Consider the following 22,588-nt stretch of genomic DNA (forward strand, 5'->3'; position numbering starts at 1 on the left):
GTTAGAGTGCCGTGGACCCAGGCTGGACTGTGCACAAAGGATTTCCGCCGGAAGTGCACGGAGGCCGGAGTAGCTGCAAAAGTCACGGTTCCAAGCAATGCAGTCTAGCGAGGTGAGGCAAGGACTTACCTCCACCAAACTTGGACTGAAGAGTCACTGGACTGTGGGGGTCACTTGGACAGAGTTGCTGGATTCGAGGGACCTCGCTCGTCGTGCTGAGAGGAGACCCAAGAGACCGGTAATGCAGGTTTTTGGTGCCTGCGGTTGCAGGGGGACGATTCCGTCGACCCACGGGAGATTTCTTCGGAGCTTCTGGTGCAGAGAGGAGGCAGACTACCCCCACAGCATGCACAGACAGGAAAACAGTCGAGAAGGCGGCAGGATCAGCGTTACAGAGTTGCAGTAGTCGTCTTTGCTACTATGTTGCAGGTTTGCAGGCTTCCAGCGCGGTCAGCAGTCGATTCCTTATCAGAAGGTGAAGAGAGAGATGCAGAGGAACTCGGCTGAGCTCTTGATTCGTTATCTACAGTTTCCCCAGAGACAGAGACCCTAAATTGCCAGAAAAGAGGGTTTGGCTACCTAGGAGAGAGGATAGGCTAGCAACACCTGAAGGAGCCTATCACAAGGAGTCTCTGACGTCACCTGGTGGCACTGGCCACTCAGAGCAGTCCAGTGTGCCAGCAGCACCTCTGTTTCCAAGATGGCAGAGGTCTGGAGCACACTGGAGGAGCTCTGGACACCTCCCAGGGGAGGTGCAGGTCAGGGGAGTGGTCACTCCCCTTTCCTTTGTCCAGTTTCGCGCCAGAGCAGGGCTAAGGGGTCCCATCTGTGCCCAACAAAGCATTTCCAGAGGCTGGGGGAGGCTACTCCTCCCCTGCCTTCACACCATTTTCCAAAGGGAGAGGGTGTCACACCCTCTCTCAGAGGAAGTTCTTTGTTCTGCCATCCTGGGACAAGCCTGGCTTGACCCCAGGAGGGCAGATGCCTGTCTGAGGGGTTGGCAGCAGCAGCAGCTGCAGTGAAACCCCAGGAAGGGCAGTTTGGCAGTACCAGGGTTTGTGCTACAGACCACTGGGATCATCGAATTGTGCCAACAATGCCAGGATGGCATAGAGGGGGCAATTCCATGATCTTAGACATGTTACATGGCCATATTCGGAGTTACCATTGTGAAGCTACATATAGGTAGTGACCTATATGTAGTGCACGCGTGTAATGGTGTCCCCGCACTCACAAAGTTCAGGGAATTGGCTCTGAACAATGTGGGGGCACGTTGGCTAGTGCCAGTGTGCCCTCACACTAAGTAACTTTGCACCTAACCTTTACCAGGTAAAGGTTAGACATATAGGTGACTTATAAGTTACTTAAGTGCAGTGTAAAATGGCTGTGAAATAACGTGGACGTTATTTCACTCAGGCTGCAGTGGCAGGCCTGTGTAAGAATTGTCAGAGCTCCCTATGGGTGGCAAAAGAAATGCTGCAGCCCATAGGGATCTCCTGGAACCCCAATACCCTGGGTACCTCAGTACCATATACTAGGGAATTATAAGGGTGTTCCAGCAAGCCAATGTAAATTGGTAAAATGGTCACTAGCCTGTTAGTCACAATTTGGAAAGAAATGAGAGAGCATAACCACTGAGGTTCTGATTAGCAGAGCCTCAGTGAGACAGTTAGTCACTACACAGGTAACACATTCAGGCACACTTATGAGCACTGGGGCCCTGGGTTACCAGGGTCCCAGTGACACATACAACTAAAACAACATATATACAGTGAAAAATGGGGGTAACATGCCAGGCAAGATGGTACTTTCCTACAAAGGTTAGACAAATAGGTGACTTATAAGTTACTTAAGTGCAGTAAAAATGGCTTTGAAATAACATGTGTGTTATTTCACTCAGGCTGCAGTGGCAGTCCTGTGTAATGGTTTGTCTGAGCTCCCGATGGGTGGCAAAATAAATGCTGCAGCCCATAGGGATCTCCTGGAACCCCAATACCCTGGGTACCTAGGTACCATATACTAGGGAATTATAAGGGTGTTTCAGTTTGCCAATTAAAATTGGCAAAAGTGGTCACTAGCCTATAGTGACAGATTTAAAGGCAGAGAGAGCATGAGCACTGAGGTTCTGGTTAGCAGAGCCTCAGTGACACAGTTAGTCACTACACAGGTATACGCGTTCAGGCCACAAACTATGAGCACTGGGGTCCTTGATAGCAGGATCCCAGTGAGACAGGCAAAAACAAACCTACATATATATAAAAACGGGGGTAACATGCCAGGCAAGATGGTACTTTCCTACAGAGGCAATTTGAGTTGTGCGGCCGACCGCACAATGGATAGGCCCCACCAATCATTGCAGGATTCACCAGTTGATACAGCGGCCCTAGGATTTAAAGGATGACAGACCCATTGAGAGCTATTATTTGTTCTTGAGCCTTCGCGAGCTTTATGTGCACCTCTATACCTTCCTGTGCTTGTTTGAATTGTAAGGGATGTTAAAAACCTAATGTGAACACTCTCCGATCACAGCTCAGTGCTGCTACACCTGAACTGGGAAATGGTGTGCCACAATATCCCTACATGTTGGCTGAAAGTTGAGGTGCTGGAGGACCCGGTCTTCCAGCATTCGATCAGAGAAAGCATTCAGGAATATTTTGAGTATAATCAGGGAACAGTGTCCACACCACAGTTCAAATGGGATACTTTTAATGCAGTGATTCGAGGGACATGTATAGCAGAGACGGTGGGTGTGCAGCACACACTGCTGTGGAAGGTAGAAACCTAAGAAGTGTTGCGAGACATAGAGAAGAGAAGGCCTGGAAACCCAAACTTGCAGCAAACATTATTGGACACTAAAGAACTCCTACTAAGCAAGGTTGTGAAACTTCAGTGTTTCAACTACCGAGCCTACATGACTCATGCATATGCTGAGAGGGATAAGATAGATATGCTCTTAGCTTGGCTGGCCAACACCATGAAGAGGGGCTCTATGGTACTGGAAGTAGAATCAGACCAGGCAGGGAGACTATATAGAAAGGACACCATTAAAAACTGTTTTTAAAACTACTATGCATTCCTATAAGTGAGTATACAAGCCACAGCCCTACATGACTTAGATGCCTATTTGGAACCGCTGCACATGCCAACACGTACAAAGGAGGAGGCGCCTATTTAGAGAGCAATATAATACTGCCCAAAATATGGGCAGCCATGAAAAGTATGGCCAGAGGATACGTTCCTGGCACGGGCAGTCTCCCTGTTGGGTTTTACACAACATATGTAGAGACACTAGCAATAAATTAGTGGAGTTGCACAACTCAGCATAGGAACAGGGCCAACTGCCAAACACCACACAAATGGCACTAGTCACCCCACTGTTAAAACCTGGCTGCCCCCTCATGACAGAACAGCCTACAGGTCACTATCGATAGTGAATGTTGCCTGTAAACTCCTCAGCCGGGTGTTAGCATCTAGGCTCCTGTCATATATTACAAAACGAATGCAAGGCAGGATTTATAAAGGTCAGAAACACAGCACTTAACATTCAGTGGCTCCAGGTGCTGATGAGAGATAACTCCTATAACCAGCACTCAACTGCTGGTCTTTAGTAGTCTGGAATGGTATTTCCAATACCAAGTGTGGGAATTAAAGCTGGGGTAAGGTTTTATCAGCTGAACCAGGGTGTTGTACATGGGACCTGTGGCGGGGGTCAAAACGGGAGGTATGATAGCTGAGTAATATGAGGTGGGTCTGGGTACACGACCGGGATGCCCTTTGTTCCCGCTGCTGTTTGCCTTAGCAGTAGAACCCCTGGCATGCAGCGTGAGAGAGGGGTGGCATTTTTAGCAGCCCTGAGGTCCAAGGCTACACAACACATTGCATTATATGCTGATGACCTGCTTTTGTTCCTGAAAAATATTAATGTGGGACTGAATGGTGCAATGGGAGTATTCGATCACTTTGGTGCCCTGTTGGGGTTGAGGACGAACTGGCTAAGATGCAAGCAGCTCCCGGCCTGAGAACCCAGATGTGGGAACCACATTGCTTGCAATATTTAGGAGTAAAAATATATCATGACACTCGTGAATTACTGGATGGCTATGTAGGGGCGGCGGTCTGATCCCTTTGATCCAGTTTAGAGTCCTGGAAAACTCTGCTTTTGTCTGTAGCAGGTCGCATCACTGTAATCAAAATGAATGCACTCCCACAACTTCTTTGTTTCTTTGTGTTCCTCCCACTGCTGATTCTACAGGGGATCTTCAGAAACCTGGAATCCCTTCTCATTACTTTTATCTGGGATTCCAGCCGCCGGAAAGTAGCATTAGCAAAACTGAAGCAACTGGTAACACATGGGGGCTTAGCAGTTCCAAACTTGGAGGCCTACTCTTTAGTGGCACAAATGCAATGGTTTACACAATGGCTGAAGAGCAGGCAAGGCCAGCCATCAGTGATAGGGCCTTTCATTCCTGAGGTCCTCCAGCTGTTCCACCTGGTTCTGGGCCTCTAGCGACCTACTGGAGAAGATTCAGAAGAATTTAAAGTACAGAAACAATGCTGGCAAATGTGCATTGCAAAAACCCTGCACCTAGTGTCCCTTTTCCCCAGAGATGCCACTAATAATCTTGGAAGTATTACCCCACGGGGGAATTGGAGAGGGCTCATCGAGTGGGTGGAGGCCAGCATCACTTGGGTGGGCAATTTGTTCTTAGGTGTTGAATTCTATTCACAGAAGAGTTTGCTATATCTCTGGGACACTACTTCTTGCATAAAGCAGTGGTTGCAGCCTTGTAGAAGCACTGGGGGGAGTTGGGCCTGATGAAACGACCTACGAGCCAGAGGTGCATTCTGGTCTGTATGACCTCTGGAGCTTTTAAGGATGTCTCTTCTTCTACAGTGCCCTCAGAACAGACATGATGCAGCCCCTAGATAGGTTCCAAGAGCAGTGGGAGAGGGGCATGGGGTCCCAGATACCAGAGGGAGATTGGGTGAAGATCCTAAAGCATACCTCAAAGGTGTCAAGAAACGTCTGAATTAAATTAATAAACCTTTAAGCCCTCCATAGGGCGTACCTAACCCAGGATAGATTTAACAAATTATTTTCTGCAACAAAAGCATCTTGCCCCAGATGAGGCGAAACTGGAGTAAATGTCCACTGTAGGAGGCTGGCCTGGCTTATAGTGGGTAACTGATGGTACTTACACCTTGTGCCAGGTCCAGTTATCCCTTATTAGTAGATTAGTAGTGTTCTAGCAGCTTAGGCTGATAGAGGTAGCTATAGCAGAGCAGCTTAGGCTGAACTAGGAGACAAGCAAAGCTCCTACGATACCACTTATATCATATAGCACTTTATCATAAGAATCACAATACTCAGAGTTACTAAATGAACAAGTTACTTACCTTCGGTAATGCTTTTTCTGGTGGATACAATAGTTACCTGTGGATTCCTCACCTTATGAATTCATCATCACGTCAGCATCCGATGGAAATTTCTCTTCCTAGCTCTCCACGTCGACGAGGATGTCACAATTGCACGGCTCCACGTGACTCCGTCTGACGTCACCGTGCCAATAAGAGGTCCTCATCAGCGTGCTGACGTCAGTTTCACACATTTTTTACGTGCCTTTGAGGCGAAAAGGTGCGTACCGACTTCCACAATAAAAACATATACACATAAAACCTTCATGATGCAACATAATCAAAAACCATCATTTATATATACAAGAAAAAATATCTATATACACATATATCTATACAACCACATATCCTAGTGCAATCAGACAGGCGGATGGGACTGTGAGGAATCCACAGGTAGCTATTGTATCCACCAGAAAAAGCATTACCGAAGGTAAGTAACTTGTTCTTCTGATGGACACAAACTACCTGTTGATTCCTCACCTTATGAATAGAGTCCCAAAGCAGTACTGCACTCGGAGGTGGGTGCCCGTCTGATTACACCAAGAAATCCTGTAAAACAGAACGTGCAAAATAGCCGTCCCTCCGAACCTCACCATCCAAGCAGTAATGCTTACCAAAAGTGTGGAGGGACGCCCAAGTTGCCGCCTTACAAATGTCCACCACCGGGACTCCCCTGGCCACGGCCGAAGTGGCAGACTTAGCCCTGGTGGAGTGAGCCCTGATTCCCTCAGGAGGAACTTTCTTTGCCAGTGAGTAGCAAACTTTTATACAAAGAATGACTCACCTGGAGACTGTTCTTTTATTGACTGCTCTGCCCTTCCGCTGACCAAAATACCCCACAAGCAGCTGATCCTCTAGGCGAAAGTCTTTCTTCCTCTCAATATAAAAACTGAGAGCCCTACTAGGGTCTAATCGATGGAGTCTCTCTTCCTCTTTAGAGGGGTGGGGAGGAGGGTAGAAAGAGGGAAGGGTAATAGCTCTGACCCATTTGAAAAGGAGTGACAACGTTTGGCAGGAAAGCCGCCCTGGTTTTCAGTACCACTTTATCAGGAAAAAACAAGGTAAAGGGGGGTTTTACGGAAAGGGCTTGAAGCCCCGCAATCCTCCTAGCAGAGGTTAGAGCAATAAGGAATACCGTCTTAAGAACCAAATACCTCAAAGGACATGAATGCATGGGCTCGAACGGTGAACCCATCAGAAATGTTAATACAAGATTTAAATCCCACTGAGGCATATTAAAAAGCATGGGGAAAACTTATTTAGCAAGCCCTTAATAAACCTATTTTCAATCGGAGATTTGAATAAAGAGGGCTGATCCGGGAGACAAAGAAAAGCCGATAGAGCGGCCAAATAACCTTTCACTGTACCTACTGAACAGCCTTTCTTTGCTAAATCAAGAACAAATAACAAAACATAGGAAAGGTGGGCTTTCAAGGGATCTTTCTGCTTCTCTCCACACCAACTAACAAATTTAGCCCACCTATTGGCATAAATGGATTTAGTGGAGTGTCGCCTGGACGATAGAATAACATCCACTACATCCGGTACGAGACAAAAAGAACTCAGGTTGCCCCTTTCAATCTCCAGGCATGAAGGTGCAGGCTCTGGAGGTGGAGGTGTAGAACCTTCCCCTGCGAGAGGAGGTCTTCCCTGAGCTGGAGACGGAGCGTAGGGTACTTTGAGAGTTGTAGAAGGTCTGTGTACCACACCCTTCTTTGCCAATCCAGTGCCACCAAGATGACTTGGGCCCTGTCTTGGTGAATCTTCCTCAGGACCCGAGGAATCAAGGGTATGGGGGGAAACGAGTAAAGCAACTGGCCGCTGTAGGAGGCTGGACTGGCTTGTAGTGAGTACCAAGGGGTACTTACACCTGGCACCTGGCCCAGGTATCCCTTATTAGTGTAGAGGGGTGTCTAGCAGCTTAGGCTGATAGAAAAGGTAGCTTAGCAGGGCAGCTTAGGCTGAACTAGGAGACGAGTAAAGCTCCTACAGTACTACTAGTGTCATATGCACAATATCATAAGAAAACACAATACACAGTTATACTAAAAATAAAGGTACTTTATTTTTATGACAATATGCCAAAGTATCTCAGTGAGTACCCTCAGTATGAGGATAGCAAATATACACAAGATATATGTACACAATACCAAAATATGCAGTAATAGCAATAGAAAACAGTGCAAACAATGTATAGTCACAATAGAATGCAATGGGGGCACATAGGGATAGGGGCAACACAAACCATATACTCTAGAAGTGAAATGCGAACCACGAATGGACCCCAAACCTATGTGACCTCGTAGAGGGTTGCTGGGACTGTAAAGAAACAGTGAGGGTTAGAAAAATAGCCCACCCCAAGACCCTGAAAAGTGGGTGCAAAGTGCACCTAAGTTCCCCAAAGAGCACAGAAGTCGTGATAGGGGAATTCTGCAGGAAAGACCAACACCAGCAATGCAACCACAATGGATTTCCAGACGAGAGTACCTGTGGAACAAGGGGACCAAGTCCAAAAGTCACGATCAAGTCGGGAGTGGGCAGATGCCCAGGAAATGCCAGCTGTGGGTGCAAAGAAGCTGCCACCGGATGGTAGAAGCTCTGGATTCTGCAAGAACGACAAGGGCTAGAAACTTCCCCTTTGGAGGATGGATGTCCCACGTCGTGAAGAGTCGTGCAGAAGTGTTTTCCCGCAGAAAGACCGCCAACAAGCCTTGATAGCTGCAAGGGTCACGGTTAGGGTTTTTGGATGCTGCTGTGGCCCAGGAGGGACCAGGATGTCGTCAATTGTGTGAGGAGACAGAGGGGGTGTCCAGCAAGACAAAGAGCCCACTCAGAAGCAAGCAGCACCCGCAAAAGTGCTGGAACAGGCACTACGAAGTGGAGTGAATCAGTGTTGACCCGAAGTTGCACAAGAGAGTCCCACGTCGCCGGAGGACAACTCAGGAGGTTGTGCAATGCAGGTTAGAGTGCCGGGGACCCAGGCTTCGCTTTGCACAAAGGAAATCCTCGAACAGTGCACAGGAGCCAGAGTAGCTGCAAAACACGCGGTTCCCAGCAATGCAGTCTAGCGTGGGGAGGCAAGGACTTACCTCCACCAAACTTGGACTGAAGAGTCATTGGACTGTGGGAGTCACTTGGACAGAGTCGCTGAGTTCAAGGGACCTCGCTCGTCGTGCTGAGAGGAGACCCAGAGGACCGGTGATGCAGTTCTTTGGTGCCTGCGGTTGCAGGGGGAAGATTCCGTCGACCCACGGGAGATTTCTTCGGAGCTTCTAGTGCAGAGAGGAGGCAGACTACCCCCACAGCATGCACCACCAGGAAAACAGTCGAGAAGGCGGCAGGATCAGCATTTCAAGGTTGCAGTAGTCATCTTTGCTACTTTGATGCAGTTTTGCAGATTTCCAGCGCGGTAAGCAGTCGATTCCTTGTCAGAAGGTGAAGAGAGAGATGCAGAGGAACTCTGATGAGCTCTTGCATTCGTTATCTAAGGAATTCCCAGAAACAGAGACCCTAAATAGCCAGAAAAGGAGGTTTGGCTACTTAGGAGAGAGGATAGGCTAGCAACACCTGAAGGAGCCTATCAGAAAGAGTCTCTTATGTCACCTGCTGGCACTGGCCACTCAGAGCAGTCCAGTGTGCCAGCAGCGCCTCTGTTTCCAAGATGGCAGAGGTCTGGAGCACACTGGAGGAGCTCTGGGCACCTCCCAGGGGAGGTGCAGGTCAGGGAAGTGGTCACTCCCCTTCCCTTTATCCAGTTTCGCGCCAGAGCAGGGCTGGGGGATCCCTGAACCGGTGTAGACTGGCTTATGCAGAAATGGGCACCATCTGTGCCCATGAAAGCATTTCCAGAGGCTGGGGGAGGCTACTCCTCCCAAGCCCTAACACCTTTTTCCAAAGGGAGAGGGTGTAACACCCTCTCTCTGAGGAAGTCCTTTGTTCTGCCATCCTGGGCCAAGCCTGGCTGGACCCCAGGAGGGCAGAAACCTGTCTGAGGGGTTGGCAGCAGCAGCAGCTGCAGTGAAACCCCGGGAAAGGTAGTTTGGCAGTACCCGGGTCTGAGCTAGAGACTCGGGGGATCATGGAATTGTCTCCCCAATGCCAGAATAACAATTCCATGATCCTAGACATGTTACATGGCCATGTTCGGAGTTACCATTGTGACGCTATACATATGTCGTGACATATGTATAGTGCACGCGTGTAATGGTGTCCCCGCACTCACAAAGTCCGGGGAATTTGCCCTGAACAATGTGGGGGCACCTTGGCTAGTGCCAGGGTGCCCACACACTAAGTAACTTAGCACCCAACCTTTACCAGGTAAAGGTTAGACATATAGGTGACTGATAAGTTACTTAAGTGCAGTGGTAAATGGCTGTGAAATAACGTGTACGTTATTGGTGGCAAAAGAAATTCTGCAGCCCATAAGGATCTCCTGGAACCCCAATACCCTGGATAACTCAGTACCATACACAAGGGAATTATATGGGTGTACCAATATGCCAATGTGAATTGGTAAATTTGGTCACTAGCCTGTTAGTGACAAATTTGGAAAGCAGAGAGAGCATAACCACTGAGGTTCTGGTTAGCAGAGCCTCAGTGAGACAGTTAGGCATCACACAGGGAACACATACAGGGCACATACTTATGAGCACTGGGGGGATCATGGAATTGTCCCCCCAATAGCAGAATGGTATTGGGGGGACAATTCCATGATCTTAGACATGTTACATGGCCATGTTTGGAGTTACCATTGTGACGCTATACATAGGTTGTGACCTATGTATAGTGCACGCGTGTAATGGTGTCCCCGCACTCACAAAGTCTGGGGAATTTGCCCTGAACAATGTGGGAGCACCTTGGCTAGTGCCAGGGTGCCCACACACTAAGTAACTTGGCACCCAACCTTCAATCAGTGAAGGTTAGACATATAGGTGACTTATAAGTTACTTATGTGCAGTGGTAAATGGCTGTGAAATAACGTGGACTTTATTTCACTCAGGCTGCAGTGGTAGGCCTGTGTAAGAATTGTCAGATCTCTCTATGGGTGGCACAAGAAATGCTGCAGCCCATAGGGATCTCCTGGAACCCCAATACCCTGGGTACCTCGGTATCATATACTAGGGAATTATAAGGGTGTTCTAGTATGCCAATGTAAATTGGTGAAATTGGTCACTAGCCTGTTGGTGACAATTTGGAAAGAAATGAGAGAGCATAACCACTGAGGTTCTGAATAGCAGAGCCTCAGTGAGACAGTTAGTCACAACACAGGCAACACATACAGGGCACACTTATGAGCACTGGGGCCCTGGCTGGCAGTGACACATACAACTAAAACAACATATATACAGTGAAATATGGGGGTAACATGCCAGGCAAGATGGTACTTTCCTGCAGCCGCCCCAGGGTATTTGAAACGCATCCCCCAACGCTCCTTGCAATGGATACTGGAGACTGCAGAACGACGGGCAGTGGTGAATAGATCTACCTGCGGAGACCCCCACATCTTGAAGATGTATCGGACTAGATCTGGATGGAGACGCCACTCATGATCGGCCAAAAAGCGCTGACTGAGACTGTCCGCTATCAGGCAAATCTGATGGTCCTCAACCCAGGACCAGAGCCACAGAGCCTCTCTGCAGAGAAAGTACAACCCTACTCCTCCCTGCTTGTTTACGTACCACATCGCGGTAGTGTTGTCCGTGAGGACTTGAACTGACTGACCGCGAAGATAAGGGAGGAAGGCCTTGAGAGCCAGACGTATCGCCTGCAGCTCCAACAGATTGATATGAAACATCTGTTCCACCGGAGACCAATGACCCTTGATCTCCAGATAAGCCCCCCACCCATGAGTGGAGGCATCCGTAACAAATGTGGCCACTGGAGGTGGCAGTGAGAATGGCCTTCCTTGGGAAGGGTTGCCGTCCATTGCCTACCATTGGAGATCCGCTGCAGTGTCCCTGGAGATCCTTATTGATTCCTCAAGATCCCCTTTGTGCTGAAACCACTGCCTGCGGAGGCACCACTGAAGAGCCCTCATATGCCAGCGCGCATGAGTGACCAACAGAATGCAATAAGCAAACAGACCAAGCAGGCGTAAGACCTTGAGGACCGGAACAACCGCTCTATTTCGAAATATTGGAATCAGCGCCTGAATGTCCCGAATCCACTGAGGCGGAGGCTAGGCCCGATACAATGTTGTATCCAGTACTGCCCCTATGAACAGGAGGTGTTGAGAGGGCTCCAGGTGAAACTTGGGCACGTTTACCGAAAACCCCAGATCGAACAACAACTGGGTTGTCACCTGCAGGTGATGCAGCACCAGCTCTTGAGACTTGGCTTTGATCAACCAATCATCCAGGTAAGGGAATACCGCTATTCCCTTCCGCCTGAGATGTGCTGCAACCACCAACATCACCTTTGTGAAGACTCGAGGTGCTAAAGTAAGCCCAAACGGAAGGACCGCAAACTGGTAGTGTTGCGACCCCACCACAAACCGGAGATACTTCCTGTGCGTCTTTAGTATAGGGATGTGAAAGTACGCATCCTGCAAGTCGACAGACACCATCCAATCCTCTTTGTTCAATGACAGAAGTACCTGTGCCAGAGTCAGCATTATGAATTTCTCCTGCTTGAGGAACCAATTCAAAATCCTCAGGTCTAGGATTGGCCTCAGACGACCGTCCTTCTTGGGGATCAGGAAATATCTTGAATAACAACCCTGACCCCTTTCCTGCTCAGGAACCAATTCTATCGCACCCTTTGATAACATGGTCAGAACCTCCTGCTGCAACAACAGAAGATGGTCCTCTGAACAAAACGAGGGAAGGGGGGAAGGGAGGAGGGAACTCCTGAAAGTTCCCTCCACAAGTTCAACACCCAGGAGGCTGCTGTTATCAACTCCCACTTGCGGAGAAAAAGACAAAGCCTTCCCCCTACAGGAGAGGCATGTTCGATAAAGTGGGGAAAGCTAGGGCTGCCTTCCCTGCTGTTGTCCACCAGAGGAAGAGGATGACGAAGAAGGGTGTTGCTGGGCTGCCCCTCTAGCTCTAGCCATCCCACCCCTCTAAAGGCTCGATAAGATGGATTGGCAGGCTGTTGAGAAGAGTACTGGGGCCTCCGAAAAACCACCCGACGACCAAATCCTCTGAATCTGCAAAAAGACCCATAAGGGGCAGCAGGGGTAGCCTTTAAACCTAAGGACTTTGCTGTCGCTCGGCTCTCCTTAAAACGCTTAAGGGCGGAGACAGCTTTCTCTCCAAACAGCCGTTCACCATCGAAGGGCAAGTCAAATAAGGTGGTCTGTACATCTGAGGAGAATCCGGAGGACCTCAGCCACGCATACCTCCTTGTAGCAACAGATGTCCCCATCGCTCTAGCAACCAAGTCTGTGGTATCAGGCCAGATTGTATAATCTGCTGCGCCGCAGCCTGTGCATCCGAAAAGAGTGTTCCAAAAGGCTTCTGTGCCTCCTGTGGCAGATCCCTGACCATAGTCTTGGCTGAATCCATAAGAGCATGGACATACCTACCCAGCACACAGGTAGCGTTCACAGTCTTAAGCGCCATGCTGCAGGACGAGAAGATCTTTTTTGAAGACTGCTCCATTCGTTTGGACTCCCTATCAGACGGGGCCACAGGGAACGAACCAGGAGCAGACTTTGTAAAGCAAGACGCTTGAACCACTAAACTCTCCGGGTTGGATGACGTGAGAGGAACCCAGGATCCTCGGGTGCCCCCCTATGTCTCCTTGCCACCGCTCTATTAACAGCTGGAGACTAAACTGGTTTCCTCCACAAGTCCATAATAGGCTCCAACAATGCCTTGTTGAAGGGCAGCAAAGGGTCCACTGAGGATGTAAAGGGATGCAGCACCTCAGCTAGCAGATTTGTCTTTACCTCTGCTGCAGATAAAAGCCGGTCTAAATAGTCCGCTGCCTTTCTAAATGACTGAGTGGAATGACGCTGCCTCCTCCCTAAACTCCCCCGGAGATGAAATGTCCCGTTCTGGGGAATTATCCAATCCACTGGCTGACCCCAATCCTTGGAATTCCTCCGAAGGCTCCAAAAGCTCACCCTCTTCCAATTGTCGGTACTCTTCTTCTTCAAGAAGACGCAAGGCCTTTCTCCAAGATTTCAGATCCATTTACTCCGAATCCCAACCAGGTACAGAAGAAGATGCATGGATCCGAGCATCACTCCGACCCGGTGCCGACACGGACTCCAACGGCGCCTCCTTCTGAGTCGGCTGGCACGCAGGTAATGGAGCCTGCTGGCCAGGGAGAGTATCGGCGTCGGCTGACGCGGAGATGGTAACGGCGCCACGGATCTAGATGGGGACGCCATACCTCAAGGGGACATCATCAACGTCGACCCGGCACCCTCAACCGGGCAGAACGGCATAAATGACTTCATCTGATATGGAGCCGGGGAGCCCAATGAAAAAGCTAATGGCCCGAGGGACCCGCCGGTGCACCAGCAGGGGCCATAGCCTGGAGAACAGCATACATGGCATTGAAAAATGCACCCGGATCCGCTCCCGAAGCCATGTATCGCTGTTCTTGATCCTACTGCTGCACATCAGGCTCTTGCGGCGCTGGAGAAAACTGAGAGCTATGAGTAGCCACCTACCTCATAGACTGACGGAGTCGAAGATACTTCTGAGCTCTGGGGCTGCGGAGTCACAGTAGGGCTCACCTCCCAATTACTTCGACCTCCAGTTGTTTGAGACCTCGACCTTGATCGGCTCCATGTCGATCGGCGCCGTGAACCATGACGGCGCCAAGAGTCATGACGACGCCTCTTCTTATGCCTCCTGGAAGAGGCGTGAGATGAAGACCTCATGTGGCCCTTCTTCTTAGCCTTCGCTAAGAAAAGCTTGGCCTCTCTTTCCTTAAGTTTCTTAGGATTCATACTCTGGCACGAACCACACCCCTCGACATCGTGCTCAGAGCTAAGCCACCAAAGGCAGTTCTCATGCGGATCCGTGACCAACATCCTACCGCCAGATTCACTACAAGGCTTGAAACCCGATTTTCTCGGGGGAGACATTGTAACAACCAAAGATACACACTATCCAACGAGCCAGGGAAAAAAAGAAAACGTTGGGGTCGAAGGCACGGAAAAAAGGAAACTGACGTCAGCACGCCGACAAGGACCTTTTATTGGCACGGTGACATCAGACGGAGTCGCGTGGAGCCGTGCAATTGTGACGTCCTCGTCAACGCGGAGAGCCAGGAAGAGAACAGGTGAGGAATCCACAGCTAGTTTGTATCCATCAGAAATAAAGGTACTTTATTTTAGTGACAATGTGTCAAGAATATCTCAGAAGTTATACTCCCTAAGGAGGTAAGTAAAATACACAAAATATACACACAAACCAAAATCAGGTAAGTAAACAGTTAGAAAAGTAATGCAAACACTGTCGAATACAATAGGATGCAATAGGCCTAGGGGCAACACAAACCATATACTCCAAAAATGGAATGCGAACCACGAATGGACCCCAGGCCTAGTGTAGTGTGTAGAAGGTCGCTAGGAGACTAAGAAAACACTAAGGGTGTCCAAGATACCCCACCCCAAGACCCTGAAAAGTAGGAGTAAAGTAACCCGACTTCCCCAGAAACACACTAAAGTCGTGAAAGGAGATTCTGCAAAGGCCACAACTGACTGCAAAGCACTGAAGACGGATTCCTGGACCTGAGGACCTGTAAAGGAAGGGGACCAAGTCCAAGAGTCAAGAAAGTGTCCCAGCGGGGCAGGAGCCCACTAAACCCCAGATGAAGGTGCAAAATGTCTGCCTCTGGGTGGAAGAAGCTGAAGATTCTGCAACAACGGAAGATGCCAGGAACTTCTCCTTTGCACAGAACATGTCCCACGGCATGCTGGAGGATGCAGAGTTGTTTCCACGCAGAAATACCACAAACAAGCCTTGCTAGCTGCAAAGGTCACGGTTGAAGGAAATGGTTGCTGCCTGGGCCCAGGAAGGACCAGGAGGTCACCTCTTGGAGGAGACAGAGGGGGCGTTCAGCAGTACAGAGAGCCCACACAGAAGCAGGCAGCACCCGCAGAAGCACTTGAACAGAGGTTCAAGAAATATGAGCACGGCGGTCATCTCAACACTACAAAGGAGGGTCCCACAAAGCCGGTGGTCAACTCAGCAAGTTGAGCAATGCAGGACAGAGTGCTGGGGACCTGGGCTATGCTGTGCACGAAGGATTCCTTGCAAAAGTGCACAGAAGCCCTAGCAATGCAGGTCACGCAGTACACAGGATTACTGTCTGGGGGGGGGAGGCAAGGACTTACCTCCACCAAATTTGGACAGAAGGACCACTGGACTGTCGGGGTCACGTGGATCCAGCTCCTGTGTTCCAGGGACTAAGCCAGTCAAGATGAGAGGGGACCCAGAGGACCGGTGATGCGGAAGTTTAGAGCCTGCATTAGGCAGAGGGAAGATTTCGTCGACCCACGGGAGATTTCTTCTTGGCTTCCAGTGCAGGGTGAAGGTAGACAGCCCTCAGAGCACGCACCACCAGGAAACAGTCAAGAAAGCCGGCAGGATTATGCGCTACAATGTTGCTGGTAGTCTTCTTGCTACTTTGTTGCAGTTTTGCAGGCATCCTGGAGCAGTCAGCAGTCGATCCTTGGCAGAAGTCGAAGAGGGAGATGCAGAGGAACTCTGGTGAGCTTTTGCATTCCTTATCTGAAGAGAAACCCAAAAGAGAGACCCTAAATAGCCCTCACAGGAGGATTGGCCACCTAACCAGGTAAGCACCTTTTAGGAGGGGTCTCTGATGTCACCTGCTGGCACTGGCCACTCAGAGGCCTCCACTGTGCCCTCACACATCTGAATTCAAGATGGCAGATATCTAAGACCCCTGGGGTGGTGATGGACAAGAGAGTGGTCACTCACCTTTCCTTTGTCCAGTTTCTTGCCAGAGCAGGGGCTGGGGGATCCCTGAACCGGCGTAGAATGATTTATGCAAGGAGGGCACCATCTGTGCTCTTCAAAGCATTCCCAGAGGCCAGGAGAGGCTACACCTCTCAGGCCCTTAACACCTATTTCTAAAGGGAGAGGGTGTAACACCCTCTCTCAGAGGAAATACTTTGTTCTGCCTTCCTGGGATTGGGCTGCCCAGACCCCAGGAGGGCAGAAGCCTGTCTGTGGGTTGGGAGCAACGGTAGCTGCAGTGAAAACCCCAGAGAGCTAATTTGGCAGTACCTGGGGTCCAAGCTGGAACCCCGGGGATGCATTGGATTGGCACCCCAATACCAGATTTGGCATGGGGGGACAATTCCATGATCTTAGACATGTTACGTGGCCATGTTTGGAGTTACTATTATGAAGCTACATATAGGTATTGACCTATATGAGGGGCACCCGTGTAATGGTGTCCCCGCACTCACAAAGTTCGGGGAAATTGCCCTGAACTATGTGGGGGTACCTTGGCTAGTGCCAGGGTGCCCTCACACTTAGTATCTTTGCACCTAACCTTCACTAAGTGAATGTTAGACATTTAGGTGACTTATAAGTTACTTAAGTGCAGTGTAAGATGGCTGTGAAATGACAAGGACGTTATTTCACTCAGGCTGTAGTGGCAGTCCTGTGTAAGAATGGTCTGATCTCCCAATGGGTGGCAAAACAAATGCTGCAGCCCATAGGGATCCCCTGGAACCCCAATACCCTGGGTACCTAGGTACCATATACTAGGGAATTGCAAGGGTGTTCTAGTGTGCCAATCAGAATTGGGAAAAATGGTCATTAGCCTGTAGTGACAATTTAAAAAGCAGAGAGAGCATAAACACTGGGGTTCTGGTTAGCAGAGCCTCGGTGATACAGTTAGACACCACACACGGAACACATTTAGGCCACAAACTTTGAGCACTGGGGTCCTGGCTAGCAGGATCCCAGTGAGACAGGCAAAAACAAACTGACACACAAGTAAAAATGGGGGAAACATGCCAGGCAAGATGGTACCTTCCTACATCCACTGCATGTTGTGGTCTTGCTCCTCTTTGTATGTCTACTGGAAAGGGTTACAATCTATGTGGCTGATGTCACTTAGAGAAAAGTCCAGTGTTACCTTGGGCCACGCCTGCTGCACTGGCTCCCAAACCCAGCCAAACCCAAAGTTACTAAACAGGTTTATTGACCTACCCATGGTCCTGGCAAAGCTAAAGATCACCCAAAATTTGAAACCTTATCGAGTGCAGGGAAGGCGCCTGGCACAGAGAACTGAGCTGGTTACAAACGCCAGGTACTATTCCCGGACACCAGACGGGACCAGGACTCAATAGAGGTGGCTTATGCATGAGAGAGTTTTGTAGAATGCTAGAAGGAACCAGACCCAGCCTCAGCACTGCCATCTCCGGGGGGAGAGAAACGAATGGAGGATTTAGTACGCCAAATGGACAAAACTGCCCATTCCCATGGGTCATACATGATTGAGGGCATGAATGTTATGAGGGCAGCCTGTGGATATACAGGCCCTGGACCAACTGAATAATATACATCACACTAACACTGTTCCACAACACAGCTCAGGAGTTAGAGGGGGAAGGACGGCAAAGCATCTGTCTTGGTGATTAAAATCAATATAAAATTGTTTAAAAAGGGTGGGTGTGTCATCTCAATGCCCAGCAAACTGTCTGCAGCTGGTATTGTGAACGAAGGTGCCATTTCTTGGTCTTTCACATTAATAATACACTTTCCTGATTCCAAATCGAACACCCTGAGAATTATCTCAAGACCAGTATATGCTACCTGTTGTACCTAATCATGTATCCATATCCCGAGACTGCACCACTGACCTATTATATTATTAACACAGATAACGAGGCCTTATCCAAAATCACCACTGCAAAAAATTAAAGCTTATTTTCCTAGGTTTACACCAGAGCGACGGTACATCCTCAACTAATTTCATGCCTGCCCTATGGTTACATCGTACAAAGCAGTATGTCCACATTACTGATAACCCTCATCCAAACCAAGACAAACACTTCTAAGCTTGAGACCTGTGAGACCTTTGAGTTTGATAAAAAGGTCCTCCTGGCACCAGATACGTAGCTTCTGGGGAGATGTTAAGGGTCTGACATGCCCCTACTACACTTATTTTCTGGTAAATAGTTGGATGGGGTTGCTTTTAGCTGGGTACAGTGCTTTCAGTTGAGTATGGAGTGGTGTCTTCGGATTTCACCAGGAATTTTGACATACACGCGGCAAAAATGCACAAACAGTCTCTGTGTTTTAAATGTCTTAAAAAATGTTGGTTTACAAAATATCGTGTTTTCCCTCACTTAGAACCCCTGCCAATCTGCATTCCTCTCCCTTTTGTCTGCCCCTTAAGCCCTTCTCATGCACCCTGCTTGTCATATAATGTATTTTAATGTTATATAGCAATGTGATTGTTGGAAAATCTGAAATTCACCCGCTCTCCCCCCAAATCTTGCTGACCAAGCTACTCCCCTGCCTGTCACTTACCATTCGCTGGCACCTGCAGGTAGCCAGAGCACAGTTCAGACTGCGATGGCTCAAAAGACCAGCATACTTCGTTGAACACTCCACTCTCCTAGAAATTACGAATCGCTCTCCCCAGGGACGCAAATCAGTAATGGTCCTCAAAGAACAGACACTCGCTTGTAACCACGCCTTGCCAAAAACAGGATCTGGTTTTTGAGCAAACCTAACAGGCCTGGCAGGTTTCCAAGTGAGCCTCTGGGAAAAAGGCTGTAAACAGTCCATTGTGCGCACACATTCATTTTCTTTCAGGTACCAGCGAAGAGAATACACGTTTTAAACCGTAAACTTTTTAAGTAAAATCGAGTAAAACCATAATTTTGTATTGAATTATCCCTAGGTGCCCACAGAAGTCCTGGTAAGGGACAACATTATTCTTCAGGCAGCCCTGAATACAACAGTTTGTGCCAAAAAAGCTCTTCACATTCAATAAGCTGCCGATGTTTTGGTGGGAGCGAGTATATGAATTGCCGCATAAAACAGGACAAGGAGCAAGTGCAGATTAAACAAATAAAAGTTGAGTGAAGGTTACAGTATGTAATTCAATAAACTATTACCTAAAAGTGAAGATTAGCATAATAAACTCAACTTCACCACAGTCAAAAGGGGGTGCCTAACACACAGAATCAGGAAAGGATGCAGGTGAAATGGAAAAAAGAACCATTACCAATGGTTTTGTGTCCCATTTTGTTTTTTATAAGGAAACTGCAGCAAAATGAATAGGCTTTAAGAAACGATAAAAGCTCTTTTTTCCTCTCTGTTCGTTAAGAACCTTTCTTCTGTTGTTGCTTTCGCTTTCATCAAGGACCATATGCTCAACATAGAAATTGATGTTCAAATTAATTAACACAGTAAACAGAAAAAATAAGACAAACACTACAGACACTCAACTATACAATCGACACATGATTACACATCTAGCTGCACCATACCTTTCTGTCATCATCTCTGGTAACATCTTAATTGTATGAGCCGGTGAGACGTTCATAGCAGCTCATATATAGTTATTTCCTAGAATGTGTCTTTTGTCTTCCACTTAAAAGGCAAGGCCAGGCTGGGGAACCAAAAGCGGCCATGGCTAAAACGGTCTAACCAGCCATGTTCCCTTTCTCTACTTGTTCTTGTTGGGTTGTAATGCTTTGCTTGTACTTTGCTGCTATGCTAATCTAACGCTACCACCATCACGCGCTGATAGAATGTTGTGGGGAATGGTTCTGGAACTGGGAGAATGTGGAAGGCAGTTGGGCTGGTAACTGGGTGTGGAATGCCGAATTCTCCATGCCCCTGCCATCTTACATTGGGGCCATCTTCATTGACAAAGCCCAGCTAAGTGGGTGGTCATACTCGGTGACACAACAGAGATGCGCGCACCCTGTCTCCACATAATACAACTATAATAAGTAAAATAGTGCATTTTCAGTGTTGCACACACTGTGACTTGAACTCTATATCAAATTCTATATCAGGACCTGAGGCTCGGATTATGCTTTCTCTTTCTTTACTGAAAATTCACAGCAGCCAATTAAAATACATTTAAACAAAAAACATCATTTCCCAAGATGCTCTAGTGTATAAGTCACATGCACCAATCACCAATAGTGACCTTAGTCCATAAAAGCCATAACCTCAAACGTCATATCCTCTTTCTTTGCTGCTTCGCAGCAGATAAGTAACTTTTCACTTTATCTTAATACGATGCTAATACCTATTGTATGGTGTTTTGAAGATTAATTGTTATTTGGTGCAGGCGTCGTGAGTCCGCGCGCCTTACAGATCGCTTTATTCTTTGTGTGCTGGCTTCCCGCCGAGTTAATTGTTTTATTGATTTTCTCCCGTGGAGTGAAGTCGGGAGAGGACTGCACGCTCAGCGCGCAGTCTGTTTTCACTGGCAACCGGTTTTGCCAAGCGCGCGCGTCCTCTACAAGCCGATCTCATTTCCATTTGCCATTTCTTGAGATCGGTTTGTTTTTGGGCAGCGCGAGAGGCATCAGAGCTTGCCTGGTGTCAATAAATCACCTCCTCCCTGACGCCCAGTTAAGGATAAAAATCATACTGGGTTGTAAAATTTAGATAAAGGCTTGGCCTAGAGTGAAATAATTCTTTTGATCCAGGCAACTTCCTCCACAACCAGAGATATTTTTTATTGATATATATACATACTTATCTCCCTCTTGCCTGTGGTTTTAGGTATATATATATATTTTGACTTGCTAAAACACCTGCTGGGGTCTTTTCACTCCCCCTTTATTATTCTTATTGACTTCTGGTCCTATATATAATATCACTATGGCTCAATGGAGCGACCAGGATGCAGGGTTCTACCCTGATGATACCGACAACCAACTGGAGGTAAATTTGGTTGAAGCACTAGACTCCAGGGTGCAACAGTCGGTTAATGACGCTCTGGCAAGAGCTCTTCGCCCCTTTTCCGGCCAGTTATTAGAATATGCCCAATCGCAGGGTTGGATGACCGGGGACCCCACCCCCTCCTCTGAAGACACTGCTACACCAGTTCCTAAAAAATTATTCTTGGGGGAAGAGTCAGACTGTTTGTACACAAATGGAGAGAGATTTCAGGAGACCCTTGGGTTATTCAGACAGTGTCAGGCTTTCACCTGGAGTTCCTCAACACTCCGTTTCAGCATACTCCTCCGGTAAACATGTGTTTTTCCTAATCAAATCAGAATTTTATAGATCTAGAGGTACAAGCGTTGTTAGACAAAGGTGCGGTAACTTTTTCAACCCCTCACCCTACCGGGTTCTGCAATTCTATTTTTGTGGTAGACAAAAAAGGAGGTGGTCACCGGTTAGTATTAAATCTGAAAGATTTCAATTCTTGGATTGTATACAGACACTTCAAGATGGAAAGGATTCACATGTTACGAGACATCCTTTTGGATGGTTTTAGATGGTTCGCTTAGATCTAAAGGACGCGTACCTCTCAATCCCGATTTTTGCCCCCCACAGGAAGTATCTTCAATTCCAGTGGAAGGGTAATTACCTAAAATTCACGGCTCTCCCGTTCGGCCTATCCTCGGCCCCTTGGTGTTTCACAAAGCTCCTGAGACCAGTAGTGGAATGGCTGAGAACCAAGGGTGTTCGTCTTATCATATTCCTGGACGACATCTTACTGATGGCGCAGGATTCAACGACGTTACTGACACATCTGAATTGGACAGTCACTTTACTACAGGAATTAGTTTTCCTTATCAATGCGCAGAAGTCATTGTTGAAACCATCCCAAACGATAGAGTTTTTGGGTTTGAGGATAGATTCCATCCTCTCCCTATTGATACTTCCAGCTTCAAAAATTCGCAATATCAAGAGAGAATTGAGAGCGGCATTACTCAGACCGAATATTTCTTTAAGGAGCATTGCTCGTTTGGTGGGACTATTAGCCTCATCCATTCAAGCAATATTTTCTGCCCCCTTACACTAGCGAGCCCTCCAGAGATTGAAGATCCAGTATTTGAGACAGGGTCTAAGTTACTCCCCCCAGGTTCCTCTGACTTCAGAGGTCAAAGAAGAGATTCAGTGGTGGCTTCACCACATGGAAGCATGGAATGGCAGGGCCATTTTCGGATCTCACCCAGAAGTTGTCATAGAGTCGGACGCCAGCCAGTGGGGCTGGGAAGCTCGTTGCGGCTCGATGGTGACGG

At 48.2% G+C, this 22,588-nt stretch overlaps 1 long non-coding RNA gene across 1 annotated transcript in view; it reads right to left on the minus strand.

Annotated features, from left to right (window-relative positions):
• Positions 1–19,007, minus strand: part of LOC138283360 (uncharacterized) — an 80,105-nt gene extending 61,098 nt beyond the window's left edge. The window contains exon 1 of the long non-coding RNA XR_011201217.1: positions 18,894–19,007. This is a non-coding gene — a long non-coding RNA (uncharacterized lncRNA). The remainder of the gene's footprint in view (positions 1–18,893) is intronic.
• Between the last annotated feature and the right edge of the window lie 3,581 nt (positions 19,008–22,588).

This window comes from Pleurodeles waltl, chromosome 3_1, assembly GCF_031143425.1.
Source record: "Pleurodeles waltl isolate 20211129_DDA chromosome 3_1, aPleWal1.hap1.20221129, whole genome shotgun sequence".
Lineage (NCBI taxonomy): Eukaryota > Metazoa > Chordata > Amphibia > Caudata > Salamandridae > Pleurodeles > Pleurodeles waltl.